Raw genomic sequence first — 15,669 nt, 5'->3', positions numbered from 1 at the left:
CTACTGATGGACAGGGGAAAAGCACTCTAAACTTCAGGTAATTTCAATGCGAGAAGAAAAGAGTGAGTTGTTTACATTTAATAATAAATTGTTTCATAACAAAACAATTTGGTTTTGTTGTAAAATAAATTAAGTTTTATGTAAAATAAATAAAACTGAATATAATTGTGTTTCGATAAAACTAAAACTTCTAAGTTGTCACTTCTTAACTCTCTTACCCTCAAATAAATGGTCCAATCATTAATTAACACATAGGAAAGGCTTAGAAATAAAAATTGCAACCTTCAATGCAATGCTTAGGAAGATAACTGCCAGTAATTATTGTGGTGTGTATATCTATGGGAAAATTATTCAAATATATTTTTAAAACAATTTAAGGAAAACTAATTATAACAAGGAAGCTTGTAGAACATGTTTGAGACACTTCCTGGCTTGTCCTCCTGAAGGTAGACTGCACGGCCACTGTACTCAACAAGCTTACAGAGGGGCCAAAGGGTGGCCCTTAAGGAAAACTGATGAAACTGACTGTTTTAGAATATCCACACATGTGGATTCAAGGTTCCTTGTGATGAAGGATAGAGCCAGGGTAGGAAAAGAAGGCTGGGGATATGCAGGTCCAGGGCCCAGGGGCTGGTGTGGCTGTTTCTCCCTGTCCTAACATGTGGCAGATCATTAAACAGTTAAATTTATCAGGGGAAGATGTTAGAACATAATTTATATAATGAGTTTTTTAGATGTTTCAGCAATTTGAAGAATTGATTTATACATTTTACGTATTTTGACATATGGTATGAGGGCTTTGTTTGTATTATGGTCACAATCTCTGCAAATATTAGGGGCGGGTCTGATGGAATGTGATCAATTTTGTGGGCATATGTATGAATGCAATTTAGTGTAATTTTTTTCTGATACAGGATTTCCAACAATGATCTCATAGAACAAAATGAATTTCATACCCAGGACTTGACTTTACTTACATGCCTGTAACTGTAGACCCCCTTACAAACGTATACTATGCCTTAAAATTAACAGTGCTCTGGGGCTGTTATTTTTACAGGTTTAGAATATCAGATAGATTTGCACATTTAGCCTTAGTTTCTTCTGTTTTAAGATCTATCATAGATTTTTAAAAATCATCTGAAAATCACTTTTCCTTAATTAGTAGAAAAATGAAATGTTCCCTCTCAAGAGGAAGAACTACCCTTTTGAAATACTTTTCTGGAGTTTATAGGGTCAGAACTGTTGCTCTGTATTACATATCTCAAATAATATCTTCAGCTATGTCAGCCTGGGTGCTTTAGAAAAAGAAGTAATTGCTTATCCTTTCAGACAACAATGGGCAACACTGAAACACAATCCTGCAGTTATTCATGTTTTAGTTACACTTACTAAAGAATATTCCATCAAAAAGGTTTAATATATGCATAATTATTTGTTTCTAAAACATATCATATTTCCCCATGCACAAACTGGCAAGACTTCACCTAGCATCCCTATAGAACCAATTCTTCAAATACCATATCCCATGATTTAGATATAAAGAAAATGTAAAAATAAAAACAAAGGTTCATTGAAACATACGCTTTTGGGTAAACATATACTTCTCATCTTCATGAAAAGCCATCTCTTTTAAATTAACCTAGCTGATAAAATCCTTAAGGGGCATGAATATCCTGAAATGATAAAACTCCATTTGCAGAGCCCAGATGTAGATGGAACAAGGTATTTGGGTGCTCACTTTATTTTTAGATTTTTCATACTTCTTTATTTTAACCCAGTCTAAGCCCTAAGAGGTACACTTCTTCTCCCTTCTCACCTCCTTGCAAGAAAATGATTAAGTTTACTATATTCCTTAATAGATATAGGAGTTTGAATAATTTCTAGTAGCTTTGAAATAAAGTAATGGTTTCCTTTTAGGCATCCCAGTACCTACATTTATAATTGTTCATGCAATCTCATTACTTTGGGATCGAAACTTATTAAGCAGCACTCTGTTAACTGAAACAACAGTAGACAACCCTCTTTGGATTTCTTTTTGATGTCAGACTAATGATTGACTGCCAAGATGATTTATGGCTTTCTTTTTAAAATAAAAGAAAAAATAAATGACAGAAATACTTTCTGGCAATAAACCAAAGTCCTCCTGACTGAAGAAATAGTTATTTTTCCTTTCTCAAAAAAAATAAAAATGTCAAATATTTAAATGTGGTATTTTATATTGGGGATATTCAGAATAAAGTATATTTCTAGGTAAATTTAAAAATCAATGAATATTGAGTGTCTTACCTCACTCAGACTCTACTAAAATTTTGGTTTGATTAAAAGTTTTCATGACTGGGTACAGTGCCTCACACCTATAATCCCAGCACTTTGGGAGGCCAAGACAAGAAGATCACCTGAGGTCAGGAGTTCGAGACCAGCCTTACCAACATGGTGAAATCCCGTCTCCACAAAAATACAAAAAAATAGCCAGGCATGGTGATGCATGCCTATAATCCCAGCTACATGGGAGGCCGAGACAGGAGAATTGCTTGAACCCTGGAGGTGGAGGTTTTAGTGAGCCGAGATTGTGGCACCGCACTCCATCCAGGGAAACGAAGCGAGACTCCACAGCAAAACAAACAAACAAACAAAACAGTTCAATGCAGGAAAAAAACAAAAACAGTTCAATGCAGGAAAAAAACAAGCAATTGAAAAATAAAGAAAATATAAATTAATATTTAGTAAACCCTTTGATACAGGAAGGTTTTCTAGTTTAAAATTAGAGAGATCAGCAACATATCAATAAAGTAACTACATAAAACATAATTTTACATAACAGAAAAAATTTGAACTGAAATTTTGAGTTAGTAAAATACATTTGGGAAAACAGCATTATTTATGCATTAGAAATGCAAATAACCTAAATTTTTGGATTATTCAGTAAACAGAAGGTCCTTTAAGCACCACCTTAATTTTGCACCTGGAAGCTTTGTTGTGGTATTTACAAAGCTAGTACAGTAATATTAAATGGCCAAAGCATAATGAAATTTCTAAAGGATAATTATAGCTGTAAAGTACAGTTGGTCCCTTGTATTTGTGGGTTGCACAACAACGGGTTCCACATCCATGGATTCAACCAACAATGAACTGAAAATACTTGGGAAAAAATAAATGGATGGTTGTTCATACTGAACATATGCAGACCTTTTTTTTGCCCCATCATTTTCCCCTAAACAGTACAGTATAACAACTATTTACATATCACATTGTGTTAGGTATTATAAGTAACCTGAAGATGATTTAACTTATATGGGAGAATGTGTGTAGTTTATATACAAATACAACACCATTTTATAGAAGGGATCTAAGTATCCATGGATTTGGTATCTGCAGGCGATTCTGCAACCAATAGCTGCCTCCACCCCCTTGGATACTGAAAGACAACTGTGTTATGATTTTTTTTAAAAAAAAGAAAACAATTTACACCTACTTTTGAGCACTCAAGGTTATAAGAATCAGTGATTTTCTATTCTGTATTTTTCTATATGTTCTCAAATCTCTGAGTATTTATTTTTCTTTGTAACTGAAAATGAACTGTTTTAAGAGAAGAGAAAAAAACAGTAAGAGCTCTAGTTAATATGATGGAGTGAAAGTATTTGTATTTTCACTCCAAAAAAAACCTATTAAAACTATTGTGGGGGTTTTATAAATGCGTACAAATTATTTATTACTCCTCCCAATTGAGACATGGAGATCGATGTCTGCTCCCCTGAATCTGGGCTGACGTTAGTGATTCTCTTGTAACTAATGGAATGCATCAGGAGTCATGCTGAGTAATTCCAAGGCTAGGTCATAAAATCACAACGCAGATGCCTTTCTATGATCCACCTCACCTTCACATAACCCAAGTTTTCAATCGTTGAGTTGCTTCCAGTCACTGAGTCTTCCAGCTTAGCTCCAAGATATTTTAGAGCAGAGAAAAGCTAACCTTGCTGTCTTGTATGAATTTCAATCAAGGGACACAGAAAAAAATTACTTCTCTAAGATAATAAATTTTGAGGTATTTTTTCATGCAACAATAGCAAAATGAAATAGGCAATCATTGGTATCTGTAAATCAGGTACTGCCATGGCAAAACTTCTAAAGTATGGCATTGGCTTTGGAACAAGGCGCGAGTAGAATTTGGAAGCGCCTTGAGGAAGGGCCTTGAGAACGTCCATGCAAATTCCCTGTGTTTTGGTTTCCCCTCAACAAATGCTAATTAATATCTGAAAGCAAAGGCATTCAATCAGTCCTACTATGAGCATTTTTCTAAGAATGTGTCTAATAGAACTAAGACATTCATTGTCCAGACATCAACCCCTAAATAAAAAGAGCAAGGAGCATTACATTTGCAGTAAATTACGTCTTTGTTTCTTTCTCAGATTGTAAACATTTTTACTGAATTGTGAATTATGTAGACATTTTATAGATGAAAATTTCAGAAAGATGAGCAAAAACATACCCATTATATATCAACTATGACTATGAAAACTGGTAAATGAACAGAAAGACACTCTGTTGCTTTCTTCTACTTTCTTCCAGAAAGAGTTGACATCACACAAGTCTTATGGATGTTGGTTGTTTGTCACCTCCCATTTATATTTTGACATTCGTAGTATGAGATGCCTTCCACCTTGTTTCGTTTTAAACGTAAAGGGAGTCTGCTTTTGTTTTCTGTTTTCGCTATATGTGAGGATTCACAGAAATTAAAAACACACACTTAACTGTGGAACCACTGCCATCTTCCCTGTAAGTATTTGTTTTATTGAACCAGGTATCAGGCAGAAAAGTGTAAAATAATAACAGCATACTCCGATAACCACCAACTGACCAAAAGAGATCATATTGCAAATCATTCAGAAACATCCACCATCCATCCCAGTCATTTTGCCACCTTACGTGATCGATGTGCTGACTTCTTTCACCAGAATGTATTTTCACTTGTTTTTGTTCTATACATAAGTGAAATAATTTGGTATGTACTCTTGTGTTTGGTTCTTAGTTTTTTTTTTTTTATGTATCTATGGTTTTGTAAAGAGCAATAATTTTTCAGTGTTCTTTATTGTATGCTACTTCATTGTATGAGTATAGCAAAATATAATTTGTCTATTCTACATTGAATACATTAAATAACATTTTGGTTGTTTCCAGTTTTTAACTATTACAAACAGTGCTTACATAAATATTTTTGTGCATGTCTTAAACATGTGTGTGTGTGTGTGTGTGTATATATATATTATATATATATTTCTTTTAGCTGCAGCTTTAAATTAGAATTATTGAGTTACAGGCTATGCATACAATTACCTTTAGTTACAACCTCTGTAACTTTATAAATTTATCCTGCAAATATTATTGTCTGCTTCACTGCTTGCCTTTGTACTCTTTTAATGACATTTTTTAATGAACAGAAATTCTGAATTTAAATAAAGTCTTTTTATTTAACTGTTACTCTGTTAGTGGCTTTTATATTCATTTAAGACATTTTTACTTACATTGAAGCCAAGAAGATGTTTCCTTATGTCATCTTCTGGAAACACTTTTAGCTATAATATTCATGTGGATTTGATTTTTGAGTGTAGGGAGAGATAGAGACCAAGATCCATTTATTTTTGTCAGGTTTGAGATATTCAAATAATTCATTATACTATTCTCTCTCCTATTGTTAGTCTTTGAATATTTTTATGATAGAATGTTTAAGATATGTGATTAACAATGCTATGTAGATAAAGGGAAGAAAAAATTGAAGGTGAAAAAAGTAAATACATTAATTCACTGTTATCTATGATATTCCCCCTCTTCTGAAGCATTGGATCAGTTCATCAAATTCTGTTAGGTCATATTTCCAGGTCTATTGGGCTCACTTTTTTTTTACTTCGATTGCCCATGTTTGCTTATTTAATCTTTTATCTGTATGATTCACTGCTTTTCAATCTTCTAAATATAATGATTGATTCATAAAATAATAAAACAATATTTCTTTCTAGCTACTGAATTATAACAGCTAGACACTAATATGCATTCAGGACTCTTGTTATGGTTGCAATCTATCTAACAAGAACTATTTGTCAAGGCTTTGTTGCTGGAATAAACATATACTTATTGTTACTTTCCTTAAATAACTTCTTTTAAGTGTTAAAAGCCTATCTTAGATACAAGCTATAGTACACTTGGTTTAGTTAGAGCCACTAACTAGTTATGAGTAACAGTAGAACCCACGGTTTGATGAGGAAAGTGCAGGGCAATTTGATTTACAATTATACAAATTTTACAAATAATGTTTATTATTAAACAATTTAACACAAAGAACACATCAATACTCTTAACAAAACACAGCAATAAATGGTGAGCAGCCTAAAGAAAATAAATATTTGGTATATATCCACATTATTCAAGATTAACTGATCTACTATTATCATCCCTTAAACATAATTGTCACTTCCCTGACTAAATATTAATCCATCATCTGAATCCTATGGAGTGAGGCTGCCCCAGAGACCCCAGAATCTTGTGCTGCAAGCATAAGACTTCAACGTATGAGAGCTGCTGTGGGTGAGACCTCACAGGTGTGATTGATGCCATTATAAAAGGTCAAGGCCAGTCCCCTCTTGCTCTCTCTTGCTCTTTCACCTTCTGTCATGAGATGATGTAGCAAAAAGGCCCTAATCAGACACTGGACCCTTGATGTTGCACTTCCCAGTCTCCAGAATTGTGAGCTAATACATTTCTATTCTTTATGAGTTACCCAGTCTCAGCTATTCTTTCATAGTAGCACAGAAGGGACTAAGGCACTAGGGAGCCTTTCTTTTTAGAATATTGGTAAAATTAAGGCACGTTTAATGATAATTAGAATCAGTAGAAGAACAGTGAGGAAAAAATAGCTTTTGGAGAATCTTAAGGTTATGAATACAAAAGTAAAATTGGGAGAGAAAAAGATGCTTGATATAGGGAGAAAATGTGCTTTCTAAGAAATTGGATGCAAGGATAGTAGGTGGGGAGGAATACAATGCAGTTCTAACTTGTTTATAGGTGATTTTGTTTATAATTAGAACTACTTGAAACTGATAGAATTTCAGCAAACTTCTTCCCATAGGTGAAATGCATTAGTAATTGTTGAAGGGTCAGGATGATCTGATTTTATATCCAAGTTCTACTATTTATAGGCAGCAATTTTTTTCATTCAACAAATATTTGCTAAACACCTGCTATATGGTACTAGAGATACCATAGTGTACAAGACAGACAATGTTCCTGCCTTCCCAGGGTTTATTATTATAAGCCCTGAAATGCACAGCATATAGCATCAAAATATTAAAATATGTGATACTTCAGGTAGTGAAAGCACTATGAAAAATTGAAAAATACAATCAAAGTCAGTACCAGTGTTTGTGTATAATATAATCATGGGAAACCTTCCTGAAGAATAACATTTCAGCACACACCTATATGAAGTACAAGAACAAGTCATACCAAAAATTTTGGAGAAGAGCAGTCCACACAAAGAAGCCAGGACATGCAAATACTCAGAGTCAGAATAGTCTGTCATGTGTGTATAAGAACTGCAGAAGTATGCAGGCGACAGTAGGTCATGCCACAATGTTGATTTCTAAGTTGATGTGAAACCAATGGGTTGTTTTAAATGATGTGTTCTGATTCATACTTGAGGAAGGTCACTGTATTTGATGTGCAGAGAATAGGCTATAGAAAGCAAATTTGAAATCTGAGAGAAAAGGTAATATTTTATCACAGTAGTCAAGGCAAGAGATGATTACAGCTTGTTCTAGAAAAAAGCTGTTGAGATAATGAGAAATGATCACACTTGGGACATATTCTGAAGGCAAAGGTGGACATATTTTCAGATGGATTGGGTGTAGAACACAAGAAAAAGATAAAAATTAAGGGAAGTCCTTTGATTCTGTGCAAATTTCTGAACAATAGTAGCACCTTTTTAAAGGACTGGGAAAAAAGTCAAACTGGATGAATAACAAAGAAGGGTATCTGAAGTTCCCTTTTACGCTTGTTCAGTTCAAGGTACTTTTGGAGCTGTCAAGTAGAAATGTTGAGTACGATTATTGACATTACATATGAGAGTGAATCTGAGAGAATAGATTGAAGCTACAAATACAAATTTGGGAGTCATTAGCCATATTAAGCCATGGGGTATGATGAACTAGAATACAAAATGAATATAGATACAGAAAATGTAAAAGGGGAAAAAGAGAATTTATTTAACTTTTTGTCGGTCTCATGTTTTACCAATAAAATGGGAAATACAGATATGTTGGAAATATTAAATGTAGGATAAACTACACTGAACAGTTTGGCACATAGAGGTCAATAAATTTGAAATATCATCAAAGCCAATCTAATTTGATTTTGAAATGACATAAGCTTTATAGTAGAAAAATATGACTTAAAATTATTGCTCAATATAGATATGGATTTAAAAGGCATTTCACAAAATCCAACACTCAACACATAATAAAAACTTTAGCAAACGTGAAATAGATGGAAACTTCCACAATTTGATAAAGAACATTGACAAAATCCCTACAAATAGCATCATACTTTATGATGAGATAATGGACACTTTCTCAATAAAATTATCAATAAGACAAGGATGTCCTCTCTCACGTCATTATGTTTAACATCATATTAAAAGTCCTAGATAGTCAATAATACAAAAAGGAAAATAAGAGGTACACACATTGAAAGTATACACATTGGAAGGAAGAAATACAACTCTTTAGTTGTAGATGATATGACTGTCTATGTAAAAAAATATCCCAAAGAATTGACAGAAAAAATCTAGAAACTGGTAAGTGACTATAGCAAAGTAGCAGGCCACAAAGTCAACACATCGAAATCATTTGATTTCCTATATATCAGCACCAAACAATTGAAATTTGAAATTAAAAGAATTAAATAGCACCAAAGATGATATACTAGTGTATAAATTGAGCAAAGTATGTACAGATTATATACAAAAAAGTATAGAACTCTGATGAAATAAATTAAAGAAGATTGAAATAAATAGAGATTCTGTGTTCATGGATTGGAAGAATCCATATCATTAAAACATCAATTCTTCTTATCTTGATCTATAGTTTCAATGCAACTTTTATGAAAACCCCAGCAAGCCATTTTATAGGTATCAAAATACTGATTCTAAATTTATATGGAAGGCAAAGTCCTAGAATAGCCAATAGAATACTGAAGATAAACAAAGTAGGATGTGTCGCTTATCTGCTTTCAAGAATCACTGTCAAGTTACAATAATGAAGACAGTATGATATTGGAACAGAATAAAGAGCCCCAAAATAGATACATACAAAACATGTAGCTGAATCTTGCTGGAGAAGAAACTATAATTCTTTTTATTTTAATTTTATTGATATTTTATTGATATTTTATCAATAAAATGGGAAACACAGATACATTGGAAATATTAAATGTAGTGTAAACAATTAAAGGAACAATTAGCTGTCCATAGTAAAAAAAAAATGAACCTACACTCAGACTTTACACATTTCACAAAATTTAACACAAAACGGAACATGGACCTAACAATAGAACTAAATATAAGATGTTAAACAATAAAACTTCTAGAAGAAAACATAGTGGAAAACCCATTTGTCCTTGTGTTTGGTGACGAGTTTGTATGAAGCCAAAAGCATAATCCATGAGAAAAATTGGTAAGGGGGACTTTATTAAAATTAAAAACTTCTGCGAAGAAGACTGTTAAGAGAATAAAATATAAGCTACACACTAGGAGAAAATATTTGCAAAGCACATATCTGATATAGGTTTTATATTGAAAAGATAGAAAAAGTTGCTTAAAACTCATCCATAAGAAAACAAAGAACACAAGTAAAAAATGGTGAAAATATTAGAAGAGACATCTAACCAAAGAAGACAGAGTAGTGTCAAAGAAGGAAAAAAACCTTACAATAATATACTCAGTATTAATTTGTTATTGGATAATTGCAAGTTAAAACAACAGGGAGATGCCACTAGATGCCCATTAATGTAGCTAAAACCCCAAAAATGAACAATAAAAATTGGTGGTAAGGATATGGAGCAACAGGAATTCTCATTCATTGCTGGTGGGAATGCAAAATGGTACAGTCACTTTGAAAACAGATTGCCAGTTTCTTACAAAGCTAAATATAGTCTTATCATAGACCCCAGCAATCATGTTCCTTGGTATTTGCCCAACTAATTTGAAAATATATGTTCACACAAAAACCTTCACTGAATATTTATAACAGTTTTATTCATAATTGCCAAAAGCTGGAAGCAACCAAGTTGTCCTCCATAGGTGAAGAAACAAACCATACAGTGGAATACCCATAAAATATTAGGCTATTAAATGTAGTGTAAACTGGATAGAACAGTTTGGCACATAATCAGAGAAGTCAATAGATGTAAAATATCATCAAAATCAATATAATTTAATTTTGAAATAATATAAACTTTATAGTGCAAAAACAGAAGACTTAAAATTATTGCTCAAAATATGTTTGGGTTGAAAAAGCATTTCACAAAATACAACACTCATGCATGACAAAACCTTCAGCAAACTTGATTTACTGGTATCAAAATATCTCCACATGGCTAGAGAGGACTCAAAAAACTTACAGTCATGGCAGAAGGGGAAGCAAATATGTCCTCCTTCACATGACAGCAGGAAGGAATAGAATGAGAGCTGAGCAAAAGGGAAAGCCCCTTATAAAACCATCAGGTCTCATGAGAACTTCCTATCACAAGAATAGCACGGGGGAAACTGCCCCTAGGATTCAATTACCTCCCCCACAGACCCTCCCACCACACATGAGGTTTATGGGAACTACAATTCAAGATCCAATTTGGGTGGGGGCACAGTCAAAACATATACCCACAAAACGTTATCACAAAAAGAGTGATCCTAAACGTATGTACATTTACAAAATTCATGTGAAGGTTAGGGATACCAGGATGGAATACAGAGTCTACAAGAGAATCTAACTATATTACAAATATATGAAACAACATCACTGTAGGAGATGGGATGAAAAGTTGTTGACCTCAATAACTTTGAAATATCAGGACTTTTTAAGGCTAAAGGCAGAGAAATTGTACATAAACATTATATGCTAGTTGATAAACCTATTTCCTATAGGGGTACAGGTTAAAAATTCTGAGACTGCTATATACGTATACTAGAATTGAACAACTAAGTAAATGGTTGGAAGATGGTGGGAGCTCAATTTTACACTGTTGGGTTGGAAGGTTACACAAAAGCATTATGAAGAAGTTAAATGATCCATATGATGCTAGATTGGAGTGCAAGATGTCAGTATGAACCCATGTTTAGTTTAATTTAGATACAAAAGATAAGGAAATTTACATATAGAAATTTATGTGTGTGTGCGTGTGTGTATTAATGGGTTGTTATGTCCACATATCATCCCATTTTTTGTTAGCTGAGAGGGCCTAGAAGTAACAACACTCCAATAGCTGTGAGCACACCTAGTGCCAAATCTTTGTTTCTAATATCATTCCCCAGTGAAAGAAACCCGACGTCTTGGAAAAATGGCTCATTCTATAACTAGGGTTGGAAATATTCAAGATTATTCTGGAGCATGCCAGAGAGTAAGGAAGTGATAATAAAAACAGACAGACAAACAAACAAACAAACAAAAAAAACAGAATAAAATGTCAAAGGGACTCAGGGTCCAATGTAAGTCCTCAGTGACATAAGCTGGAACATCTTGAGCTGTAATGTAACATAATGAATAAGGTATAATTAGATTATAATTTGAACTACAAATTAAATATCCATGAATTTGTACTTATATAAATAAATAAACAGAGAAGGATAGTTAAATCTCCCATGCAAAAAATTTCCAAATTACTATGTAGATACTCTGTCCTCAAAAAGATGGAGAATAACTCCTGCTTTTTAAGAGCAGTCTGTGCACAGCATCTTTATTCCAAAGAGCATGGGGCAGCATTGGTGCAGAAGTAACTTTATAGCGGAGAAACCTGAAAAACATTATCTCAGTTAGTTGACTTCAGCAAGGTCCACATCCACAGTGCTAAGTCATGTTGATAGTATGTACTCCTGATATGACATAATGAAAACAACACTTTACCTCTATTATCTTCCTTTCTGAAACCCATAACCCCAGTCTAATCATAAGAGAAATAGCAGACTGAGAGACACAATGGAAGGACATTATACAAAATACTTGTTCAGTACTCCTTAAAACTGTCTAGGTCCTTAAAGACAAGAGAGGTCTGAGGGCATGCCACAGCCAAGACAACCCCAGGGGGATATGACAACAAATATAGTCTTCTGGAATACAATATATACAATATAGTCTTCTGGAACAGAATAAGGATTTAGGTAAAAACAAAGGAAATCTGAATAACGTATGGAGTTTAGTTAATACTGTATTAAACTCTTTCATTAATTAAAATGACTGTAGCATATATAAGATGTTATCTATAGGGGACAGTGGGTGTGGGCATATGAAAGTTCTATAGTTTTTCAGAAATTCAAAACTGTTCTAAAATTTTAAAAGATTTATTTAAAATTGTCTATGTACTTTCTGATAATGGCAAATCCTACAATACTAAAAATTAATATAAAACTCAATTACTATTTTCTTTCTGAAAATTGTATGAAATTGCTGATATCCTGTACTCAGAGCCCACTTCACATTAATGGAACCTAGAATAATTTTTAAAAACAACTTAAATGAAAGAACTTTAAGTTTTGATGTTATAAGTGCTTCTTTCAAGATGTTTTCAAGTCTTCTCTAAGGACAAGTAACAATACACTTTATCTACAAGAGTTTCCAATATTTTTAGTGTAACCACTAACAGTGACAGTGACATACTGAAAACATCATCTTGAAAAGAAGAACAGAAATTTATAAAGAATATGTGTTTTCTTCTATTTAATTTTCCAGATTTTTCTCTGAAGGACATACTTAATACTAAAAGATGTTGGATCTTCAATATGAATTTGTATAAGTTTGTCATATGAATATTTTTATTATCCTTACATAAACAATTTTTACAACTCACTGAGCCTGACATATATTAGTTCTCCTTTGCCTAAAAACTCCAAGATCTGGAAAAATAAAAAATAGAGCTCTTTTTTTTTTAAAGTTAAAGAATTCTATAACTTTTATAAGTAAAGTTTGATATAACTATCAGTATGAAGTTAACAACCACTAATTTTCTATCATAGAGAAGTGGTAAGAATTACTGAAATCTAAGAAAGTCCCAGAGTAAAATAAATGACTTTTTTTTCACCCCTAGGTAACAGAGATATCAGATGATAAACTTTTTTTTTTTTTTCTGGAAAATAACTGACAATAAATTTAAAGGTAATTTTCTTAAAGAAAAGGTAAATAAACTATTTGCCAAACAAGATTCCAGGCAGAATAGCAATAGCAAAATCAGAGAAATAAAAAAAACGACAATATCAAAATCAGAGAAATAGGAAAACTTAGGCTAAAAAAACACTTGATGTTGATCTTAGAGTACCAGTATGAAAATAGGGAGGAGAATTGTGGGGTAATGTGTTTTTATTGCATATTTAATAATGAATACCCATAAAGTTTGTGATCAAGGATAATTTTTGAAATAATATTTTTAAAGAAGTATGAGAAAAAACTGGAGTGAGAAAAAGATAGTGGGGAAATATTAGAAAAATAGACAAATCTGGTTTTTGTTGTTGTCGTTAAAACTTTGCACTGTCTTCCTATTGGTTTAAAGTCCAAAATTTATTCATCCATCGCACCTATCCATACATCAACCCATTCATTCATCCATTCAGTTATTCAACAAATATTTATGGAAGGACAAGTGATATGGAGAAACAGACAAAACAATCAAAAACATGTGGTCAGAGAAATAAGGAAAAAGACAGGAGACTGAGCGTCTTAGAATCCTGAAGCAGAGATAATCTAAAGGAGGCATTAAACAGAATCCTCGCAGAGTCAGAGGACACTGAGAATAGGACATTCAGAACAAGACTTTCAATTTGGAGATTTTAAAGTCATAAAAAGGCAATCTTGTAGAGATAAATGTTGTGAGAATGCTAATTATAAAGCAAACACAAAAGAGTAAGAGTCAGGAGGTAGCACGAAGATGGAAACAGTGGTACTGTAAAACTGAAATAAAGTACAATTTTTCATGACATGAAACTTTAAGTGGTTATAACAAGACTGTGATCACATTTACTGTTTTAATCCAGGTTAATCAATGTCCTCCATTCTATTTGACAATCAGCTTTTTCAGTGGGTGGGTCTAAAATAAGATTCATGTACAAGGTTTGTGTGCAAACCATGTGATCAGAAGTATTGCTATGGGATGAATTGTGTTCCCCCAGATTTATATGTTGAATTCCTAACTCTCAGAACTTCAGAATGTGACCTTATTTGGAAATAGGATCATTGCAGAGGTATTTAGTTAAGATCAAGTCATACTGGAGTGAGGTAGACTCCTAATCCAATCGAATTTGTATCCTTATAAAAAGGGGATGTCTGGACACAGACAGATACACCAGAAGAACAGCACATAAACATGAAGACAGAGATTGGGGTAATGTTTCTACAGGTCAAGGATTGAAAAGATTGCCCGCAAACCATCAGAACCCAGGAAAGAGGCCTTGAAGAGATTCTCACTCACACCCTCAGGAGGAACCAATCCTGCTGACCTTAATCTCAGACTTCTAGTCTCCCGAATTGTGAGAAAATAAATTTCTGTTGTTTCAGCAATTCAGTGTATGGTACTTTGTTACAGGAGCCCTAATATAGCATGAAAGACTAAATTTGTAGAAATTTAATTCTGTTTGCAGATCTAAACGCTGGAAAATTGAACAAAGCAAGAAGATTCGGAGGCCATAAAGGCAGTGGAACACCTTGAGAAAAGGAGCACAGGCATCAAAATTGAATATTCCTTCTATTTTCTGGAAAAACAAAATAAAACAGGAACTGTAGGTCACACTTGTGTCCATGTGTTGGTAGTTTTAAGAAAAAGGACTTGGGTAGAGAGTTTCTCTGAGATTTCTGACTTTTCCATTGATTATAACCATTTCCCATAGCTACTTATGAGTCATGGGGTCCTGTGTTTGACAAAACGTATTAAAATATTCAAAGTAAAAGTAATCTAGATCTAGAGTCAGCCACACTTGGGATTTTGAATTGCTTGGGAATTTTATACCTACTGAAACCTGCCTGCCTTGACTTGTTTTTTCCTTCCCATGCTAAATTCCTACATTATCTATCTTTCATTTCACCCATTTAGGCAGAACTGAAATTGTGTAAGCTCCGTTTCAAGGCCCTGAGGTCCAGACCCCTGGCTATTCTTGACCTGCAGCAGCCCTTAACCCTTAGCTCCTGCATCTCCAGCCTGAGCTTCCACCCAGCTGCTCTTGACCAGCTTTGTTCATCTGCTCTTCATGCCTTCAGTATTAAAGTGAGATTTTATGTTTACGCTCATATCAAAACACTAGAAATGATTCGTTAATTTTTATTTGGGGTGAAACTCTTCAAGGCTCCTTCCTTCAGTATACAACTTTATATTATAATGCAGCAGAATCATGCAGCATAACTGCGGTAGCACAGAGTTTGTTCATTGTCTGAT

General features: G+C 33.5%; 1 long non-coding RNA gene across 1 annotated transcript in view; it reads left to right on the top strand.

Moving 5' to 3' along the window:
• LOC123568699 (uncharacterized) overlaps nucleotides 1-15,469 on the top strand; it is a 135,802-nt gene extending 120,333 nt beyond the window's left edge. The window contains exon 3 of the long non-coding RNA XR_006692162.3: nucleotides 15,331-15,469. This is a non-coding gene — a long non-coding RNA (uncharacterized lncRNA). The remainder of the gene's footprint in view (nucleotides 1-15,330) is intronic.
• The last annotated feature ends 200 nt before the right edge of the window (nucleotides 15,470-15,669 follow it).

The sequence above is a fragment of the Macaca fascicularis genome, chromosome 14 (genome assembly GCF_037993035.2).
Source record: "Macaca fascicularis isolate 582-1 chromosome 14, T2T-MFA8v1.1".
Taxonomy (NCBI): domain Eukaryota; kingdom Metazoa; phylum Chordata; class Mammalia; order Primates; family Cercopithecidae; genus Macaca; species Macaca fascicularis.
Note: the sequence above shows the minus strand (reverse complement) of the source record. Positions and strands in the feature narration are given on the sequence as shown.